A 24633-nucleotide genomic window follows, 5' to 3' on the forward strand; every position below is an offset into this window, starting at 1 on the left:
TAAAATTATAAACTTTTATTTTATACAGTTTTAAAATATATATAGTAAATGTAATATAGTATTACTAAACTTTTGCTGCTTTTTGTGTTCCATTTGGAACTTCATTTCTTTGTATTTTAAAAAAAATATTTCATTGATAGTCTTTCTTTTCTTTTTTCATCATCCTCATCATCACTACTGCCTACAAAATTATCTTTTATTGCATTATTATAATATCCTCCTAATTATACTCCTTACACCTAGTTTATTCAGTCTCCATTCCATCCTTCAAAGCACTATCCAATTGGTATTTTCCAAACACAGGACTAATACTTGTTCCATAGGTTTTAAGAGTTTGTTATAAAATGTACATTCTTTCTTCTTTTTGATAGTCATAGAACTTAGCAACCCAGACCACCCCCTAATCTTTCTAGTATGATTATACATTTTCCTCTCTCATATGCTGTATGTTCCAAAGCAACCGGTCTATTGCCTGTGCTCAGCATAAATCTCTCTATCTTTCATTTCTGTGCTTTTGCTGTCCCCCCATGGGATGTTTCCCATGCCTGAAATCTTATCTCTTCTCATTTCCACCTCTTGGAATTTCTGCCTCTGTCCAACTTTTAACTTGTGTAACTTCTTACAAGAGCCATCTTTTAATTTTTCTAGCTGTTAGTATCCTTCTCTTCAGAAATTATTGTTTTAGTTGTTGCTGTTATTCACCCATTTTCAGTTGTGTCCAACTCCTAACAATTCCATTTAGGATTTTCTTGGAAAAGATACTGGAGTAGTTTCCTTCTCCAGATCAATTTAAAATAAGGTCAATTTACAGATGAGGAAATTGAGGCAAACAGGGTTAAGTGACTTCCCCAGGGTCTAATGTCTACTGTCTAAGACAGGATTTGAATTTAGGAAGATGAGTCTTCCTGACTGCAGCCTTATCATGCTATCTAATATAATTGTATAAATATGTATGCATATTTGCATCTAGAAATTTGAATGATATTTGAATTGGAGACAGCAATGGTATATTGTTTAAGAACACTAGAGGACATGGCTTTAAATCTAGCCTCTGCCACTTGTTACTAATCTGGACAAACAATTTTCATCCTCTATGGACTTCAGTTTCTTTAGCTATAACATAAATAAAATATATAAGAAATATAAAATAAAATGGTTGGACTATGTGACTTCCAAAGTCCCTTCTTTTCTAAATTTGCGATACTTTGATCTTTCATATAATTCAAAGATCACTTGTCTGAAGATCTGACTTCAAATTATAGCTTTGACTTTGATGCTTTTACACAAATAGGCAATCTTCAGTTTCTTCCATAAAATGATGAATTATATTTGCACTACACATCTCACAGGTCAATCTGTAATTCCTACAAGGATGTACACATATGAATTCTTATTTGAACTCTAAGTTAATAGAAAAATCTGATACAATATCCTAACATTCCATTTTTAGACTATAGTTATCCCTTCTATATTGTGATTTTTCTCATTATAGTTTCTATATATCTATATAAAATTAAATTGGGATTTTGGGGAGAGTTTTATGGAAGTTCAGATGATATGTGATGGCAAGTAGATGACACAGAAAAAGTTTAGACATTCAGAAATGCATAAAATATATGTATAGTATTGTATTATATAACTTGTGACCAAATTTTAATCCAAATTTTACAATATAGTGAACACTCCATGAAAGAAAATGAAAAAAAATTTCAGACTTCTCTAGTATGAAGGACCAAAAAATTTTGAGTGGATTTTCCAGATTTCTGGAGGCTGTGGGGGTTGGGGGTAGGGAATGTGGAAGGGATAATTGTATAGCAGATTTCTTCTTTTAATTACCTTCAAGTCACACTAGTGTAAGGGCTCTGACCTTTCATGGATAATACATTTACCATTATAAGAGAATAACTGAAAATATTCTTTAGTCTTAAGGAAAATAAGAGCAGCATTATGGGTAATCATTGTGCTGAAACTGGAAACTGAGTAGGTACCCATCAGTTGGAGAATGGCTGAGTATGTTATGGTATATGAGTGTTATGGAATATTATTGTTCTATAAGAAATGATCAGCAGAATGAATACAGAGAGGCTTGGAGAGACTTACATGAACTGATGCTGAGTGAAATGAGCAGAACCAGAAGATCATTGTACACAGCAACACAATATTATATGATGATCAATTCTGATGGACATGGCTCTTTTCAACAATGAGATGATCCATGTCATTTTCAGTGATCTTGTGATGAAGAGAGTCATCTACACCCAGAGAGAGGACTGTGGGAACTGATGTGGATTATAAACATAGTAACATAGTATTTTTACTTTTTTTTGTTTTGTTTGCTTGCATTTTATTTTCTTTCTCATTTTTTTCCTTTTTGATTTGATTTTTCTTGTGTAGCAAGATAATTGTATAAATATTGTGCATATATTGGGTTTAACATATATTTTTACTCATGTTTAACATATATTGGAAATATTAGCCATCTAGTGGAGAGGGTGGGGAAAGAGGGGGAAAATTGGAACATAAAGTTTTGCAAGTATTAATGTTGAAAAATTATCCATACATTTTTGAAAATAAAAAGCTTTAATAAAAAATCATTTTACTGAGAAGAAGAAATTTAGTTTCCTAATACACAAACTGTATCCTTCTGATTTGTATACAGTGTTTTTATCTCCCAAAAGATAAATTGTGTCTTTAATAAACATGAAATCATAATTAAATATAATTCTTCCAAAGGAACTTTTAAAACTTTGGGATTGAATTTCTTCATTGAATCTCAGGAAAATAGTAAATAAAATGCAGAAAATGTAAAAGAATTGTTTCCAACATATAGAAATTATAAATAGAAAATATTGAGTGCTTTTTATTTTCATCCATTAAAATTTTTTTTAATAAATTGAGCTATTTATATTGGATTTTACTTCCAAATTTGTATATTTGTAGAAAATGAAATTCTATTCTGCCACCATGAGCCATTCACAAGTCTTGACTTTAGTGAATTCATCTTTCTTATGCTATCTCTCTAGCATGGTGGATGAGTGGAGGCCACAAGTTGGTAATTTGTGTCAAACCTTGCTCTTTGCCTCCTCAATCAAAAAATTAGAATTTCTTTGCTTTAATTCTACTTCCACCAAAAATGGAGCAATTTTATTTTTGGTTATAATGTTCCTCAGCAGGTTGGAGGCAAGGCCAAATGGAGCTAAGCATCACAAACCCAATGCCTCTTTTATATCAGTCCTTCAAATATTAGACTTTTTTTTATCATCTCCCCCACTAAGTCTTCTTCTCTTAGGCTAATTGTCTCTATTTCATTTAACACATGCTGTGCAGTACAGGGGGAAAACACAGAAAGAAACATTTCATATGAAGTCAAAGGACCTGACTTTGAAACCTAGTTTTGCACGATCTTGGACAAATCAGTTAAACTCAGTTTCATTAACTATAAATGAGAGAGCTAAATTACAAAAGCCCTTTCTACTTTTTCATTCTTCTTTGCTCTCCTTCAAACACTTTACAATGCAGCTAGACTGATTGGCTTGCTACTTCTCACACAAGATTATTTCATGACTTCCTACCTTTCTAAAGGTTGTCTCTTGACCACCAGTCATTCTCCTTCTAATCTCCACATCCTGGATTATATATATTTTTGTCTGACTATTTGCATATTGTCTCCCTTATTAGAATGTGAACTACTTCTAGAAGGGACTATTTTTTTTTTTTTTGCATTTCTTTGTATCCCTAGCATTTAACACAGTGCCTGGCTCATATAGTAAATGCATACCCATTGGATTTGGGGATAGGAAAGGAAATAGCTTCTAAAAATAACTTTGTATTTATTTACTTTAATGTATTCTGAACCAACCAACTTCATAAATAAAGAAGAGAAAGACCCAGACTAGGTAAATGATTATCCTGAGGTTACGTAATGAGTCCATACAAGACTGACATTTGTACCAAGGCCTTCTGATGCCCAATCCAGCACCTCTTCCTCTGTACCTCTTTTCTTCTACTTGGATTGAGCTGTTACCAAATGTTTTGGAAAGGAGAATAAAGCCCCAAGATGACTTCTGGTCTCTAGCCTGGAATGAAAATGGATAATGGGTTTAATTTGGGAAGTGAAATGTGCTTATATTGTTTATTAGAATCATTTTAAGAAAACACTGTATAGCGGGAATGCTGATTTTGATATTAGAATCTAGTTTCACTTATTTAGCAAGTCAGAACAGAATTCTATGACATGTGAAACATATTTTCACCACCCTGTTTCTGTTTCATGAATTAATCTACCTAATCTACTCATAGTTACTTCCCTTGCCTTTCCTGGAATTGTACCTTTTAATTTTTTTCCCCTACATCTTATTCATATAAGAACCTCACAGCAAATATAAGGTCAACACTACCTTTGGAGTAAAGGGCAGGAATTCTGTAATATGACTGACTGGAAACTTCACATTAACACTTACATTTTGTAACCTAATTGGAAGACCATGCCCTCATTTGAGAGCCTACATTAGAACACTTTATAACTTGTTCTTTTCTTTGTGATACTAAAAGACTTTAATTTGTAATTTTAAATTCTGATTGATTCAAGACTGAAATTTTGCTGACATATTACTAGGAACTGAATTATGGCTTTCCTGGCTGGAGATGAATCCTATACAGATGGGGGGGGAACAGAGGTAGGGAATTACAAACTGAGCTTTAACACTGAACATTGTGTCCATCAATCACTCAATTAACCATAACACTACCACTTTGGGAGAAGACAGATGGCTCCAGCCAAAAGCAGATGCTTTATTGTATTCTGGGAATATGGGGACTAGAGGTGATGATGAGTGAAGTAAGTACATATGTTCTGATTATATTTATTATTGTATTTTATCATGTAACAATAATTGTTTTTACATTAATATATTATGACAGCTAAATGGCATAATGTGGAGTCAGAAAGGCCTGAGTTCAAATTTACCCTCAGACACTTGCCATTTATATGGCTCTGTGTAAATCACTAAAAAAAATCTGCCTCAGTCTCCTCATCTGTAAAATGAGGATGATAATAATTACCCCTTATTTCAAGATTGAAAATGCTTCACAACTGATGCTGAGCAAAACAAGAACAACTAGGAATACATTGCACACAATAACAGTGAGAATGTGTGATGATCAGCGATGAAAGACATGTTTCTTTTTAGTGGTTCAGCGACCCAAAGCAATCCCAAAGGATTTTGGACAGAAAATGCCATCTGTGTCCACAAAAAGAACTAAGGAGACTCAATGTAAATAAGCACATCATACGTTCGCCTCTAGTTCCTATTTTTTAAATTTCTCCCGGGGCTTTTTCCCTTTTGCTCTGATTTTTCTCTTTCAACATGATTCATAAAGCAATGTGTATTAAAATAAACTTACCAAAATAAAAAAAAGAAAATGCTTCACAAGTCTTAAAGTGATCCATAATATCTAACAATTATTATTATTAAAGAGCTGGTCTGTTTTGATTCCTTCAAAATATGAATCTAAAATTTTCTTATACTATTGAATAATTCCTGAAAATCCCTGATGAGTCAAGTAGTATTTTTCAATTCTTGAACTTCAAATTTGCCTATAAATCCTAATGGACTGGTATAATTGGTTCAACAACCAACCACTTTACTGGGTCTGTAATACTACTGTACTGTCTCATTGCTGGTACATTTTAGTCAAATAAGTTATTTTATCTCTCTAATATTCTTATACATTAAATGAAAACAGTGCCAAATTCATAAGGTTTTTATGAGAACCCTTATTGGTTATGGAACTAACCTCTTTGATTCTGTCTTCTTCTGTAAAACAGGCATAATATCATCTACTTTATACCAAATCTTAAACTGTGGGTCATGACCTCATATGGGTTTGTGTAATCAAATGTGCAGGTGGTGAAAAGTTTCATAATAGTAAATAGTATCAAATATTTTGGCAAACTATTATTTTTTACATAAAAATAAACAACCACAACCCTTTCATTAGTATTCAAATTTGCTTTCATCTTTAAAAATGGTAAAATTATATTTATTCTAAAGAATTGTTTTAAAATAAATTTCTTTATAATTTTTATCAATAAATATTTGATTGTTTGCTTATAGATCATCTATATACCTTGGGTTGTGTAAAAATTTCTTGGGCAAAAAGGGGTCACTAGTGAAAAAGTTTAAGAAACTCTGTCTTATATAATTGCTGTGATGAACAAATGAGAGGTATAAAGCAAAGGGCTTTATAAATATAAACTATTATTATTGTTATTAATTCATGTTATTATAGTCTTATCTTTTTTACAGAATTCAGATAAAAATCATCCTAGAAAAAAGTTGCTATGTTACTATTATATCTATCTATCTATCTATCTATCTATTTTGCAATCTATGGATCTATGGACATATACATAGAGACATGCATATAGACATATATATATATACATACATAAATCTATACATCTTATCTTTTATGACATATTATACTATATATTTCCCCCCCTGTAGACTATACCAAAGTGGATATAATAACTTATTTTTTAATTAAATAAAGGTGTTATTTGAAACTTCATTTTCATAGGCTTGAAAACTCTTGGTACAATTTCAGTAGCAAAATGGTTGTTGGGAATTATATGTACTTCATCCTTTTACCAGAAAATTGGTTTCTTCTTTTAGGTTCTATATCTCAAAAACTTTTTATTTCATATGGCTTTGAGATTGATTATTTAATATAGTGAGATCTATTTAAAATGTTTGGTCTATGATGCTGCTCTGATTCAAATATAGCTTAGTTCTCAAGGATATTTTGAGGTCTGCATTTTTATTATGTGGTGAATGTCATCTGGTAGTTTATTAAAGATAGTAAGCTTCAGATATAATTCTTTTTTTTTCTCTATAGTATTTTATTTTTCCAAATGCATGATAAAATTCTAAGTACCAGATTGTATCTTCTTGGTTTTTGATAGATACTAAATTTTTTTCAACCAACAGTAACATGTTGCCCAGCTTCTACTATTTCCTTAATATTTTCTAGATTTCTCAATAAATTTGAGTTCCTTATGGATAACCCTTCTGTACTTTTTGATGTTGATGACTTGAATCTAAATTTCCTTCATAAATCCCTGTATTTCTGTAACGAAATCTGCATGACTCAGCTACTTGTTCAACATTAATTTTTTGACATATATCGTTTGTTGAATTTATGTGTATATCTCTTATGGAGAATTTTTTGATTACACTATTACATTTTAGCCACTTCATAGGTTCCATCCAGAAGTAAACCACTTTCACTTATATTTGATAAATTTGATTGCTTTATGAAGTGATTCTACATGTTTCTGTAAGTTTTTATTATGTATTCTGAGCATATATATTATTATTCTCCCTGCTTTTTTGATGAGGAATGGCTAATCTTTCCTTAACTTTCTTAGGGGTATGACTCTGTGTTTCATTAATATTGTGGAGGTTTTTATTAAGATATTTTCCAAATTAGTTATTGTTCACTTTTTAAAGTTCTGGATATGTATCTTGAGGCTTATACTATATAACTATGGAATAATTTTAGTTTTCTTCTTTTTTCCTTATCTTCCTCTTTATTATAATAATACCACATATTATCACTTATAATATAATGATATTAGCTTCCTTATCTTTATCTTTATTATAATAATAGTTTCTATTAATAAGAGATGCAAAAGTCCACAATTTATAGTTTCAGAATTGTCTGGGGATACTGAAATTTGATAGAATTCACTAATGGTCAGATGGCTAATATATTTAAGAGGCAGAACTTTAACCCAAGTCTTTTTGATTTAATTGTTTACTCCCTTCTAGCACATAGCATTGAGTAAAGATTTAATGTATGCTTCTTGTTTAACTTATTGACTGTCTGCAATAGTAGTGGTGGTGCTGGTATTGATGAGGGTGTCAGTAGTAGTAGTAATAATTGTTGTGGTGGCGGTGGTAGTGATATTAGTAAAGACTGATGGGATATTAGATTTGAATAAATCTTACTCAAAATGCAGATTAAGACACTGGAGAAACTTCTAAACAAGTACCAGGCAGTTTGACTATATCAAGACAAGGTAATTTGGGTAGGCAGGGTATTGACTGAAAAGTCCATCATCAGTTTGATTCGTTCTTCAATCAACCTGATGAGATATTATACTATTTATCCTTTTGATGGGAGGCAATTGAAGATCACCTATCCATGAAGTATAGAAATGTCCATTTGCCCTTGTTGAAAGGTTATAGAGAATTGCTTATGATAGATTGATTTTGAGGAAAATTCTATCTTTTCAGAAAAGCTATCCTTGATAGATCAGTTCTCTTTCTCACAGACTTTGAGAAACTAAACAAATACATGGCAGAGTGGATTTACCATTGGGGAAAATTGTGTCCTTGCATATAGTAAACTTTCTGCTCCTCTTCCAGTGAAACTATAAAAGCTACCTTGGGGTTAGATACATATGGACGTTATATGTACATGCCCACAGTTCTGATTCTAGAGAGCCTAAGAATGAACTTTCCTAGGTAAAGATGAAAGCATTTAGGTGTTCTAAAGAAGACGCTGTCAGAAACAAAGTTGTACTTGCAAATAGAACCCAAGAGAGTATTTTAAGGATAATATTCTTGAATATTAACTTCCTGTTTAGGGAATAGAGGAATTTGACTTCTTAGGTAGTGTGATCCCAGAAGTTAGCTAAAGGAAGCCAAAGGAAGATGATTTATGGAGTATCAGTATAGAATTTGGTAATTCAAAGTTTTTAAGTTCCTAAGTTTGAGAGTTCCTGAAAATTCAGGGATCAGATTATTTAAAGAAAGATTTCCTGATGCTGGTTGCTCCTTGGGAAAAGAGGATCATTTTTATTGTTCCTCAGAAGCATATTATAAGAAAGGAATCTCCAGTAAGTTATTTAGACTGATGGAAAAAAGACTGCTTGTTCAGCAGCTCTCAGAATATGTTGGTCTTTGGTGGATAATTCAAACTACAAAGTACCTCTATGAGTCTGGGAGGGATTGTATAGGACTGTGAAAAATGAAGACTAATTAGAGTATCAGAAGTTTTCCATGTTAGATCATTATAAGCCTCTGTACTCCTAATATCTTCCCATTTTCTTTCATTGGAACGTGCTTAAAATAAAGACTGAAGTGTTGTCCTTTAACCAAGAAATAAATCTGAGGATGAGCAGGAGGGTACATATGATTTTGTCATATTTATTGGGAGTTACAGATAGAGAGGTGATTGCTTAAAGAGGACCAGGAAAATGTACTTATGATTATTGTATAACATTTGCCAAAAGCCAGCACAGCACAATCAATTCTGAGTAGTCTGAGTATCTTACTGAGCTCAAACCATTGCTTCAGGAAATACAGCTGTTTTCCAAACTGAAAAGGAAAGATTTCGCTCTATCTATAGACTCCTTTGTTCTTGTTCAGTTGTTTCAGTTGTCAGGTTTGACCCTTTTGAACCCATTTGGGTTTTATTTTTGGCAAAGATATCAGAGTGGTTTGTTATTTTCTTCTCCAGCTTTATTTTATAGTTGAGTTAACTGAGGTAAGTAAGGTTAAGTAACTGGCCCAGGATCACACAGTAATGTGTCTAAGGCCATGTTTTAACTCAGATCTTCCTGATTTTAGGACTAGCGCCCTACCCATTGGGTCCCCTAGCTACCATAGACTTCATTGCAAGAAGAAAGCTCATAAGATAGCCTGATGAGAATAAAGCTGTCTTCACACATGGCTGTTGGCCATATTGCTTGTGTAATCTCAATTAGTCTGATCAAATGTATATAATATAACAAACAACAAGAGTTTCCCTAATTATTAGCACTCTTACTCTTGAAAAAAAAATTTATATTACATTTGAAGAAGCAGGGCTAACCTACTAGATAGTTCTGATAGAAGACCTGCATTCTAGTCCTTTCTGCCTTCAAAATATAATGTTTTTGTGATCTTTGGCAAGTCATGCATTCTTTCAGTGTCCCAGGCAGCTCTCTAAGACTATGTACAGACTTCCAACCAGGGCCTTGGGAATTTCATATGCTACTACTGCAGAAGGATAGGTGATATAAGATCAATGGAGAGAATGCTGAATGTGACATGATACTAATATATACATGTTCAAGTGATGTTGTGGACAGAATTTCTCTGGGGAGAAAGTCAAGTGGTTGCATAGGTTCTCCAAGAGATACACATGGAAATGAGAAACTAGATCTTTTTCTTTTGATATGAGCTAAAGCTACCTCACTCTTTGCTGAAGATCTCTATCACTCATGCATTTTCTATTATAATTTAATTAGAGAACTTTTCCAATTTCTATTTGCTATTTTGCTTTTATAAATAGGTCTATTTGTTTTTAGCTAAAAATAAAGGTCTTTTGTATAATCAATGTTAGGAAGAGGCTAAATTGATGGTATCAGCTTGGGGCAACTTTCTCCCTTAAGAATGACCACAGAAATAGATTTCCTTCTGAAGTCAGATTTATGTTTTCAGACCAGAGATATCTGAGGGAAATAGACATAATTCTACTTCATCATTCTTTTTGAAGAGGCAAGGAGAAAAAAAGGATATAGGATGCCTCTGGGACATTCCTATCTCCCTCTCTCTTTTTATCCCCCATTCCCACAAGTCAGCTTGTTGATGGAACAGGCCCTGCTCTTGACTTTCTTCCTCTTTAAAGAGACTGGCTAGATCTCAAATCACATTTATCTTGACCACACACTATACATTTAAAAAAAAAAACCAATGTGGATGTGCTCATCTTATATACAAATCGAAGAATTGTTGCTGATCTTCTTTGATGGAAGGTGTTTACTCACTAGGAGTGGTCTATACAAATCAAATCACAGGTATATATTTTATGTTTAGAAAGGAGTTCAAATGACAGCAGAAGATATATTATGAGCTTGGGAGGGATGGTGGAGGATTCCATGAGAAAGAGGGAGTAACTGGAATATCAAAGAGTTGCTTAGATAGCAACTCCATTCTCTTCTGGGTTAGAGTTGAAAGATGTTTTAAAATATTATTTTTGGTAGCTGTTTATGAGTTCCTATAAATCCCTTGCATTTTCTGCATTTGTGAGGAAGAAGGTAAACTTTTAAAAATTATTTTTCTTTCACATATACATCCCTACATGATATAAAATAAATATGTGTATCTGTGTATAAAAACTGGGGGCACAAAAACAAAAATGAAAATAATTTTTCTCAAATAGCTTATTTGATTCGAGATATGTGTTCATATGAATATGTGTAATTATGGAAATAAGTAATGAGGGGCTATATGTTTCTTTTTTATAGATGTCCAGGAATGTGCTAGAACCAGTTTAAACCAGCTCTTAGGACATCTTGTTAAATATTCAGTATGAACATTTACCCTTTGGAAACCAGCAAATGTATAAACCAGAGCTTGATTTATTGTATTATTGGTTATGTAGACTTAAGAATTGATGGAGAAAATGTTAATGATGTAGATTAAACTTTGAAGAGTGTTAGGAGTATATTTTCTCCTCTGAAGAGCCTGTTAAGTATTTATTAGCATTCCCCTAACTAGAACCTATCATATTTTTAATGCTTGCAGTTTAAGAGGTAAACAGAATTCTAGCAGTTAGGAAACTATTTCTGCCATTTCAGACAAGCACCTAACCAACTAAAAATCTTTATAAGTTATCTGTTTTTTTTTTTTTTTAAATTGTTCGGGGTCATGCAATGAGCCATTTGTCAAAGATAGAAGAAGAAAGCATGTCTTCTTAACTCTTAGGATGTCCCTCTATCTACATTGCCCAGATGACTCATGCCTAGCACCAAGAAGGGATTTAATAAAAGTTTGTTTAAATTAATTTGACAATAACCAAATCTATTTTAAAACGAATTGACTGATGTGGGAAATAAAATTATTTAATTGGTTTTCATAGTTCTATTCTTAAAGAAATCAGAAGAGAGAGATAAAAAATAAAAAGTCAAAGGGTGGATAGGAAGGGAAATATTGATTGATCTGTTCCAGTAGGGCCTGTTTGGGTCACTGGAGTGCCACTGGAGTGGCTTAGGTTACAAGGTAGAACTTTGGACTTTTGGAGGGAAATTGTTTTTCTCTTAAATCCTTGATAACCCATTAATAGAACGAAGGAGGAGAAATAGTTATTTTTGAGAAACACATTTTTTAGTAAATTGTTGTTGTTTAGATATTCTCAGTCATGTTTGCCTCTTTGTGATTCCATTTAGAATTTTCCTGGCAAAGATACTATATTTCCTTCTCCAACTCATTTTATAGATGGGAAAACTGAGGCAAATAAGATTAAGTGATTTGCTCAACCACAGAGCTAGTAAGTGTTTAATATCAGATTTGAACTCAGGAAGATTAGTCTTCCTAATTAGTAATACTAATTAATTATAATTACTAATTACTATAATTACTAAGTAATTATAATTAATACTAATACTAATACTTCCTCTTTAGTAATACTTTTTTGTAATATGTCTTACTTTGTGGATTAGGGTATAAGGACAATGACCAGTCAAACATTCATAATCAAGCATTATATTTACATTATTGTGGCCAGCTCATTGGGCATACAATATTGGTATCCACAAACCTTTAAGTACTACAAAAATGTGAGTTATAATGATTATAATTCCTTACTCTTATAGAACTTACAATCCATTAATTGGATGAGTAGATCATTGCAATACACATTACTATAGGATACACGTGTCAAAAAGTTGCAAAATAAAATACTATAGGAAATTGTAAAGGACTTTAGTAATTTCTCTGCCCACCTAAATCAAAAAGTTGCCGGGGAGGCTCAAATCCAGAAGTAAGGCTTACCATAATTGCCAAAAAATTTCCTTTTCTACTCAATAAATCAACTAGTCAGTGTTTTCAGAAGTCTTTCTTCTCCCTCTTCCCCAGCATGAAATAATATCAATTTCAAAACACGCCTCTAATCCAGGGTCCCCACTTCTTTCGCCTGCTTTTGTTTGGATTAGATAAGAATGTTTCTGGACCACCAGATTTTATTAGTTTGGGTAGTTGATTCCTCCAGGCATTCTGCCAAACCTGACTCATCTCCATATTCCTCATTTCCCCCCTTTTATTGTATTTCCCCCAGTAAATCTGACTTGTTTTACTTGTTTTTATAAATTCCATGATCTGTATTATGGTGCTCTGTGTTTCCTTATATTGTATTTTGGCATTCTGAACCTCATACAAACCACATCAAGACAAATTTTAAAACATAAGTGCATTTCCAACTACATTGATCAGGGTTCTAACACAATATGAAGTATATATACCTTCTAAAGACAATAAATCCTGCCTCAATACTCAATCTCTATAGCACTGGGAGCTAGGACAATTCCAGTTTCAGTGCTATCCTGGGTTGACTCAATGAGGATGACTATTGTTCATTTAGTCAATAAACATTGATTAAGGGCCTACTATGTGTCAAGCACCATAAGTGCTGAGGATACAAAAAAGTAAAAGTCAGTTCCTACCCTTACATTGTACAGTTGAATGGGAACACAACGTGTAAACAACTGTGTACAAACAAGGTATATACAGGATAAACTGAAGATCATCATCAGAGGCTATAAAGCCCTAGAATTAAGGGGGGTTAGGAAAGGTTTCTTGTAGAGGGTGAGTTTTTAGGTGGAATTTGGAGGAAACCAGGGAAACCAAAGAGGAAAAGACAAAGAAAGGAAATATTTCAACCATGAGGAACAGCCAGAAAAAATGCCTGGAGTTGGGAGACAGACAGACAAGAAGACAAATGTCATTAAATTTCAGAGTGCTTTAACAGTGCAGGGTGGAGACAAGAGTAAGAGGTGAGGTATAAGAAAGATGGCAAGGTGGGGATGAGCAATAGATTACAAAGATTTTCTATTTGATTTTGGAAGTGATAGGGACAGACTGGAGTTTATTGAATATAGGTCACATCTGAGCTTTTGGAAGCTGAGTGGAGGATGGCCTAGAATGGGAAGAGACATATAGCAGGAAGACCAACCAGTCATCTATGGAAGTAGCCAGGAAGAGATGAGCCCAAACTGCTTCTAGCTGTCTCTGACTTCTTTTTTGCATTTGGCTGTCCAAACTCCAGATTGACATTTAAGGAAGATGTAAACTCTTTGTTCCTTGCATCCTTAGAAATAGAACCTGCCCCTCCTTTAGGAATTTCAAAAGTATACAAAGACTTCAAAGGCAATGTGGGAAAGGTGGGGAATGGGAAAGAGGGCATAGCAAGGAAAATTTATCTTCATAGGCTTAGAGCATTCAAGCAAAGATAAAATCAAATTCCTAGCCTGAATTATTAGCAGAAAGACATTAGGAAGATAAGCAGGGGCCACAGCCAGTCAGTCTCAACCTTTATCTGGGGAATAGGAGATGTAATTTATGATCAAAGAAAACAAACAAAGCTCAAGGCTGGTTCTTTTATGAAATTTTATGGAGATGAAAGCATAGTTAAACCATAGTAGGGCTTCATTGATTTAAAGTTTACAATCTAATGTTTGCTTTTAGTCAAGGTCTGCTGACATAGCATAACAGGATCCATGCATTCTCCCCTCCCCATCTCAGAGGATTTCCTCGGATTCAGGAACAACGCTTATGTAGGTATTGGTTAAATAAGAACTCATATCCTCTTTATTTCATCTAGTGATATTCTTGACTCTTTTGTCAAAACATTTTGCATATACTCTATTTCCCAGAGCTAAGAGCCAACAAGCAGGCTTGTGCTCTGAATTAGGCAAAATAACAATTCTTTGCATTTTGAATGATCTCATTCCATCAAAGAGAATTGCTGTGACCTGCACCAGGTGTTCACTGAGGGAGCTTCCCCTATTTCCCGAAAGTAGGTGATCCATCACATCTCTTGACGTGCTGTTTCTTGTAACTGCTAAGTGAACCAAACCAGGTTCTGTCATGCTAACTCTGATTATGCTTCCCTCTATGAGACTATCAATTTGGAGACTATTCCCACAAGGCTCCAAAATGCCTGCAATGTCCATGCATCAGCCTGCTTTGGGAAATGTTTCTCAGGACTTAAGAATGCTTATATCATGCTCCAGATCACTTCTGTATATAAAGCACTGCCTTTGCCTCCAAATGTTAAACCTCCCCAGTTTCAGGAGGACTTCAGGTTGGAAATGATTTTCTCATTTTGAAATTAAACTTTTATCATTGGCTTTCTTGTCTTTGATCTGCTCTGTTCTGCTCTGTCCATCCATAGATTAGAGATTCATTCTGGTCAAGGTTGACAGTCTCCATTGGGAATATACTCTCTACCATACCTCCAATTTTTCCTGATTATCCACTAGTTCTAGGAAAAAAAGTTATTGGCATAGAATAGGTACTATTGTTCCAAATTGAACGTAGTTGTTCCGGTGAGAAGGTCACTGCACCTTTGGTCTTATGTAACTAAAAGGGAGAGAAAAAACAGTCCCATCCTTTAGTGTTTGCTATAGCCAGTCAAATCAGAAGTTCTTTATAGATAACCATTCCTCTTCTTCTATTTATTAAGCATTTTTCTCTCACTTTTAGATGAGAGGCAGAGTGGTATAGTAAATAGAGCACTAAAGTTGAAATTAGAAAAAGATGGTTTCAATTCCTATGGAATTTATTGTCAATATTTCCTATTGAGGACAGAGTAGCCATTGTGTTTTTTAGTATGCTATTGCAGAAGGATAGGGTTGAATCCTTTAAAGAAGTTCATGAATATCCTGTCATTCTGTAATTGGAAATTTCCTAGATAAAGATGTTTTATTATGCAAAAGGTAGAGCCCACAGAGCCAGTCACTCATATGCTTGGCTTCTGAACTCATTTAGCATGTTTAATGATGTTCCAGTGGGTTTTTTTTTCCCCAGAATGTGTTGTTGTGCTCTATTGACAAGGACTTAAGATAGAAAAAAATGTAAAACAAAGCAAAAGGAACTATAGGCAAGTCTGGGAGACTAATATTCTATATTTGTATTTGGAGATATCTAATTTTAGTGTAAAGACAAAAGATAAATCAATAAAGTTCCTTTTGGAAGGAGTAACTTTTTATTCTCCTAGAAGGGTTCTTGAATAGGAGATGACTACAATTACTTGGGAGGTTCCTTGAGAAAGAAGATTAAGGAGATTAATCCAATTGTAGATTTAATGCTAATACAGTTTGCAAATTCTAGGAATTAATGTGGAATCTTAAAATTGACTGATATTCTCCACAATAATGTCATAACCATTTTCTAAGATACTATTCCATATTCAGTTTCCCATGATAGGCCTTTAAGAGTTATATGTCATGAATGTTGGAGGGGATGTGGGAAAACTGTTACACTAATTCATTGTTGGTGGAGTTGTGAAGAGATCCCACCATTCTGGTGAGCAATTTGGAACTATCTCAAAGGGTTATCAAACTTTGATTCAGCAGTGTTTCTACTGGCTGATAACCTAAAGAGATCTTAAAGGGACCCGCATGTGCAAAAATGTTTGTGGCGGCCCTTTTTGTAGTGGCTGGAAACTGGAAACTGAATGGATGCCCATCAATTGGAGAATGATTGAATAAGCTATAGTATATGAATGTTATGAAATAGCATTGTTCTATAAGAAACGATCAGCAAGATGATCTCAGAGAGATCTGGAGAGATTTATAGGAATTGATACTGAGTGAAGTGAGCAGAAGTAGGAGATCATTATATGTGGCAACAGCAATGTTACATGAAGATCAATTCTGATGGACTTGGCTCTTTTCAACAATGAGATGATTCAGGCCAGTTACAATGATCTTGTGATGGAGAGAGCCATCTACACTCACAGAGAGGACTATGGGAACTGAGGGTGGATCATAACATAACATTTTCACTCTTTTTGTTGTAGTTTGCTTGCATTTTACTTTCTCATTTTTAAAACTTTTTAATCTGTTTTTTTCTTGTGCAGCAAGATAATTGTATAAATATGTATACACATATTATATTTTACAAAAATGTTTGCCATTTTTAACATATATTGGATTACATGTCATCTGGGGAAGGGTAAGGAGAAGGGAGGGGGAAATGGGAGCCCAAGGTTTTTCAGGGGTCAATGTTGAAAAATTATTCTTGTATATATTTTGGAAATAAAAAAATTCAATAAAAGATAATACTATACTCTTCCACACAAATGATATTTTTTTCCCTTCAGGTTCATAGGTGATTTACTTAAAGATGTCAGTTTACTGCCCAACAAGAGTATTTAGCATTGATCGACTAAAATATTTTATCATCCAACTATATCAAGACTCAGTCACTCAATTTACATTTATAAGAATTCTTGAGGCACAAATGAGATTATTCCTACTTTCAGAGAGATTACATTATTCTGAAGGTATACAAATATAGTTAGAGACATATATGCTATTATTATACACATACACAGAAAAAGAAGCTTGGTGAGGCACATTAACAAATGAGTATTCAGGAAAAGATTTTTATAGGAGGTGGCATTTGATTTTATCTTTGAATGGAGCCAAAGGCTCCAAGAGATGGAGATGAAGAGAAAGAATACTTTGGGTAGAGAAAAAGCCTGAAAATTCACAAAAGCTGGAGGTACAATGTTGTATACTTGGAACAGAAGGTAGACTAGTTTGATTGCAGTATAAAGTGTACGAGGGAAGAATAACGTATAATCATCCTGGAAAAATAGATTGGAGTCAGATTGTGAAAGACTTAAAATGTCAAACAGAGAAGCTGGCTTCTATTTTGTCCTAGAGGAAATGAGGAGCCTCTGTAGTTTTGGAGTGAAGAAGGGGCAAGTAACTCTAAGATTGATCATGCTTTTCATTATATAGTCTAAAGGACATGATTTGGTATTCAAACTACCCCATAGCTGGTCTGGAACACTCTCTTTTATGCATCCTTATATTGGATACAACAATAGTTCTAAGTGCTTTTTGAAATCCATTTTGGTGAACATGATAGCCTAGCACAATTGGTATAAGACAAGTGATTAAAAAAAAACAAAACAAAAAAACCTTTTAGTCCCAAATGACAATTATGTGCAGTTTTCTACTTTTCTATGTAATTCAGAAAGCACATCGTATGCATTAAAATGCTATCTAGGTGAGGGTTTTTAATTTTTTTTAACTGAAGAGAAATAGACCCTGAAAACACAAGTGGAAGCTTGAATCAACTAATGTAGGCTGGTGTTGGAAAGCTTCTAGGGTCTGGGTCTCTAGTCTCTAGTCCTTGGGGTCTCTCCTGAGTCTCTAGTCCTTGTCAAGTAAACAGCTTTTAGCCAGAACACACAGTACATATCTAATATATGTGTTTGAATTTTAATAAATGTGGAAGTAGGGGTTTTAAACAGAGTCACAGAAATGTGGAAGGGAGAAATGAATCTTATGGTATATGGACAAAAGTATGTGTACTGGGTGTGTACTCAAGCACACCCTCCACAAAAAAAGTTCTCCAAAAAATTGGTATTTTAAAAGTTTATATCTTGCAAATAAAGTTTAGCTTTACTTTATAAAATTTGCTTAAGTAGTACTTTAAAAGTTTAATGTGTTTGATTAATATATTAATATCCTTTACAATGAATATTCAATAAAACTGCTTTAAAAATAAAGAAATAAGGTTTCCTAAGTACACACCTATAATTGTTGAAATAATGAGCCATTGTGCTTATCAACCAAACCAAACTATTTCTTAGTTTGCTTTAGTTATTTCCTTTACTTTTTACCTTATGCCTCAGTCTCAGGAATTCTCTCTTCTCTGCCTCCTTATTTCTTTTAAGTTGTAATTAATGTCCTACTTTCACCAAGAAGCCTTTCCTACTTCTCTCTAATTTTATTGCCTTTCTTCTGAAATTATCTGCATTTTAACACACACATATCTCCATCTATATGGACGTATATATATATGTGTGTGTGTGTGTGTGTGTGTGTGTGTGTGTGTATGTGTGTGTATGTATGATGTATGTATGTACTATACATAGTTGTTTTTATATTGGCTCTCCCATTAGACTCTGAAGTTGAGAGTGAGTTTTTTTTTTTTTTTTTTGTTTTTTTTTTTTTTTTTCTGAGACAATTGGGATTAAGTGACTTACCCAGGGTCCCATAGCTTGTAAGTGTTAAGTGGCTGAGGTCAAATTTGAACTCAGGTCCTCCTTATTTCAGGTTCAGTGCTCTATCCACTCTGCCCTCTAGCTGTTCCAGAGAGTGAGTCTTTGAAGTCAAAGACTTTTTTTTACACCCAGTTTTTGTATCTTTAATGATGAGCACATAGTAGGTGCTTAATAAATGCTTTTAAACTTGATTCTGTGAAAAGAGATATATTAAACTCAAGGCTTTCATATCAGTAATTAAAGATCAAAAAGTATTTCTCCCGCTCTTCCCATATAATATGTTGAGCTTATTTCACCATTTTCTATAAAAAAGGATATTAATTTCTAGTTGATATCATTTTTCTTTCAATATTCTCTAGAATTAACTTTGGAATGTAGAGGAAGTGGAAGATTGTTTAATCCAACTGAATCATTTTACAAAGGACACTGAGAACTAGAGAGCTAAAATTATTTATCCAATACATTATCATTATTTAATGGCAAGAACGGGATTAGAGGCTGGCTATTTTTCCACTCTTCTTTCTATTTCTGTTCATGTTTCTTTGAGTCTGTGTTCTGATCAACTACTATTCATGTGTGACTGTACAGAGCTACAAAAAGTGATGAAAACCGAACTGACTGGATAAATAACAAATTCATATTCTCAAATTGCAATTAAGCTCTCACTGAAACAAGGCAATTGTTTTACTCTGTTCTTCTACCAGTAGTGGATGCTCCACATCTTCTCTTCTCTCTTCAGCCTTCATATAACACTCATCTCCTTGTTTTCTCATCTGAGGTCTTTGCCAAAAGCCCTCAGAAAAATTTGAGACCATTTGCTACTTTTTCTCCTTTTTTTCCTCTTCAACACATTTCATAACCCCTTGACTTTCTCTTATTTCATTTCAATTCTCATTTAATTCAGTTTATGTTTGAGAACATCTCATCCAGGTCAATTCTTCTCTTTTTACCCTTTTTACTTGGGCCTTCTCTAGTATCTTGCTCCAAAAATCATTTCTCACCTCATTTTCTTTACTGGTTTCTCCTTTGCTACCTACAAGCATATTGATGTCTTTCTTGCTCTCAAGTTATAATCCTATATATCTTTTTCTTTTCTCAGATGGAATCTACGGAAAAACAAAACAAACAATAACAAATTTGTCTCCTTTCCTTCTAATACTCTTATTAATTTCTTAACTCACTGTAGTGTGGCTTCTACCCTCATCACTCAACTGAAACTGCTGTTCCCCAAGTTGCCAATGAATTCTTAATTGCCAGCTTTAATGGTATTTTCTCAATCTTCATCTTTCTCTACCTCTCTGGAGCATTTGACATTGTCGACCAGCTTTTCCTCCTGATTACTTTTTCCTGGATGGTTTCTTATGATATTGATCTCTTTTAGTTTTCTTCCTACTTTTTAAAAACTGCTCATCTTTAGTTTCTTTTGCTGAATGATATCTGTATAATACTCCCTAACTATGAGTGAGCTCATCTTGAGAATTCTCTCTATACAGTCAAATCTGGTGATCCCATCCACTACTATAGTTTAACTATAAATTCTGTGTTGCTAATATCTGGATCTATCTATTTGTCTTGCTCAGTCATTTTATTTCTGTCCTGACTCTTCGTGATCACATTTGGAGTTATCTTGGCAAAGATACTCAATACTCTAACCACTGAACCACCTAGATTCTCAGTCATGTAGAAATCTCAAGTTTTTCATGTCCAAAACAAAACTCTTTCTTCTTTTTTCATGTTAAATATGTTAAAGTATATGTTAAATCCAATATATGTATACATATTTATACAGTTATCTTGCTGCACAAGAAAAATAAGATCTAAGAAAGAAAAAGAAAAAAAAAACCTGGGAAGGAAAACGAAAATGCAAGCAAACAATAAGAGAAAGGAGTGGAAATGCTATGTTGTGGTCCACACTCAGTTCCCATACTTTTCTCTCCAGGTGTAGATGACTCTCTTCATCACTGAACAATTGGAAATGGTTTGAATCTCATTGTTGAAGAGAGCCATGTCCATCAGAATTGATCATCGTATAGTCTTCTTGTTGCCGTGTATAAGGATCTCTTGGTTCTGCTCATTTCACTCAGCATCAGTTCATGTAAGTTTCTCCAGACCTTTTTCAAATCATCCTGTTGGTCATTTCTTACAGAACAATAATATTCCATAATATTCATATGCCACAATTTATTCAGACATTCTCCAATGATGGGCATCCACTCAGTTTCCAGTTTCTAGCCACTACATAAAGTTCTGCCACAAACATTCTTGCACATACAGGTCCCTTTCCCTTCTTTAAAATCTCTTTGGGATATAAGCCCAGTAGAAACACAGATGGATCAAAAGGTATGCACAGTTTGATAATTTTTTGAGCATAGTTCCAAATTATTCTCCAGAATGGTTGGATTTTTTCACAACTCCACCAACAATGCATCAGTGTCCCAGTTTTCCCACATCCTCTCCAACATTAGTCATTATCTTTTTCTTTCATCTTAGCCAATCTGACAGGTGTGTAGTGGTATCTCAGAGTTGTCTTAATTTGCATTCTTCTGATCAATAATGCTTTGGAACACCTTTTCATATGACTAGAAATAGTTACAATTTTCAGATGAAGAAATTGAAGATTAGAAGCAGCAATTCAGCCATTTTTACTCTGTCCCCCTCCACTGTGCTATAGTTCCTTTAAAAAGAAATTCACTTCCTTATTATCCATAATTGCTCAAATTAATTGAATCATTTTTTTTCAAATCAACCATATATCAAGGATATGCACAAGGATAGTTTTAGAAAATAACATACATAAAACATGCATTTACTTACTAAATATAATTATATTTTAGTGAGGATAAAAGGGTTTAAAATTGTGTAAAAAATGAGATAAATCTGGGGCAGCTTGGTGGTGCAGTAGACAGAGAACCAGCCCTGAAGTCAGGAGGACCTGAGTTCAAATCTGATCTCAGACACTTAACACTTCCTAGCTGTGTGACCACAAAATTGCTTCAGGAGAAAAAAATGAAATAAATGTAAAGCTTTGGGCTTTTTAAAGATAATTTTCTCATTCATTTTAGTGCTTATATGAATGTTTAATAATATATATGTGTAACATATATAATATATAATATATATTATAATATATAATAATATATATATGTGTAAACTCACTTTAAAGGCCCAAACCAAAGGTCTGAGCCAGAGAAATGTCAAGTCAACCTGAGTTCTCACCTTGTAATTGTCCAGACAACCTGAGTTCTCACCTTATCACTGTCTAGACAACCTGAGTTCTCACCTAGTAATCCTAACATATATGTCAATAATTCAACAAACATTTCTTAATTCCTATTATGTGCCAGACACCAGACTAAGTTTTGACAATGCAAATACAAATATAAATCAAAGACATTTCCTTCCTTCAAGGAGTTCACATTCTAACAGGGAAAGACAACTCATAAAAGGAAGATAAAAAGCAAAGATAGGATAGGGTAGATGGTAGTACTTGGCAAGAACCAGGGTTAAAAAAAAAAGTAGGAATGCTGCCTGGAGAGAAATACAGACATGGATGGTTTGAATGTCCTTTTTAAAATGGAGATTCTGGGAGGAACCAGCTAATCAAAGATGAGAGGTCATAGGGTAGGAGTATGATAAGCATGTAAGAAACTCACACATCTAATGTGAAAAAATATGTTGAGTTTATTTCTAGAGTAAATAGGTTCATGAGGCATAATAGAGAAAACCTAAGGAGTCAGGAATGAAGCCTAGAGAGAAATAAAGATTATAATATATTAGTATAAAATTACATTATATATGCTTTTTTACCCTTTTGAGCCTGTTTCCTTATTTTTTAAATGAAGGGATTCAATAAATTGCTGAATATAGGTTTTTAATTGTTTAAGTTTTTGTTACTGAGAAAACTTCAGTTAGGATAAAGAAATGAATGATATGATTTATTGGCTATTCTATATTCATTTCTCACTTTGTGTTTTGTAGCTATCACAGTGGTAGTTAGAAAGGAAAGTTTATAGAGTCTCTTCTTGAACCAGAAGGAACCAAGAAAGGAAGTGACTTGTCCAAATTTATTTTTCAACTTAATCAAAATGGAATAAAGTTTAATTTTAAGTTTTTCAGTGGAGTAAAAAAAATAACTTCTCATAGTTTTTTTTTTTTTTTTAATGAATTGCACAAAATTTTGCCTCACATGGTGTGTGATGCTCCCTTAATTTTTGTAATTACTGTTTCATTAATCACAAAATAGATGTTTATCTTAGATATATTTTTTTAAAAATCTGAGTATAGTTTCATCAGGATAAGAATGTTCCACTGGGGAAATTCCCTTCATCTAAACAACTCAGATGTATTTTGATATTCATATAATCTTAGAGAATTGCCTGAGGTACCGAGATGCTCTTCAACTATGTTTCTGGAGAAAGCTTTAAATCCTGATTTTCCTGGATATAAGATAAGCTTTTAGACTCCATAACATCCTGATTTGTGCATATATTTTCTAGTTAGTGTGTCTGTCTGGGAAAATGGTTTTACTGAGTCCAACTCTGGCCTTCTTGCCAAAATATTAGGTTATCTCTCCATAGGAGGATTGTAAGATTCAATCACTTAATCTTTACTAAGTATTAAAAGTGGTGATAGTGGGGTCTTTAACTGAAACTTATTTGTTTTAAGTATCTTGATGATGATATTTCAATATAATTTATTTCTGTCTTAATCATATATATTTTATTTTGTGTATTTAAAAATAATGGGGTAATGAGGTAATACAGTGGATACAGCACTAGCCTTAGAGTTATGGGAACCTGAGTTCAAATCCAACCTCAGACACCTTATTAACTGTATGACTCTAGGCAAGTTACTTCACACAGATTGCCTCCAAAAACAAATAACTCCTTCTGAGAAGAGGGTACAACTATTTCAGCAGATGGCTAAAGAGATGGTTAAGAACCCCTAGTCTAGACATTTTTACACAGGAAGCTTAATGCTTTGCACATCACAGTTTTAAAAAATGTCATTATATCCAGAGTGCAGAAGATCTTTTAGTGGGAGAAAACTGATATGAATAAGACAAGAAAAAAATCATTTAAAAAACCCAACAAAACTTCTTGCTAATTTTTCTTGCTGCAAAACCATATGTACATAATTCCTAAGTTCCAGTTGGGGGCCTATCAAAAAACCAGGATAACAAGGAATATGATTTAATAGTTTGGTCCTACATTTTAAAAGAACCCATTAATTTTTACTTTTGGACCTCGTAGATTTGTAAGTAAAAATTGGTAGAGAAATAAACAAACAAAAATAATATTTTGGGCAACCAAAGTTCAAGGTAGTTTAGATGAAAACTGAAAATACAGCTTTGACAAACGATAAGTGAATTTTTTTTTTTTTTTTTTTTTTTTTTTTTTTAATTTTTTATTTTATTTTATAATTATAACATTTTTTGACAGTACATATGCATGGGTAATTTTTTACAACATTATCCCTTGCACTTACTTCTATTCAGATTTTTTCCCTTCCTCCCCCAACCCCCTCCCCCTGATGGCAAGCAGTCTTATATATGTT

The sequence above is a fragment of the Sminthopsis crassicaudata genome, chromosome 4, assembly GCF_048593235.1.
Source record: "Sminthopsis crassicaudata isolate SCR6 chromosome 4, ASM4859323v1, whole genome shotgun sequence".
Taxonomy (NCBI): domain Eukaryota; kingdom Metazoa; phylum Chordata; class Mammalia; order Dasyuromorphia; family Dasyuridae; genus Sminthopsis; species Sminthopsis crassicaudata.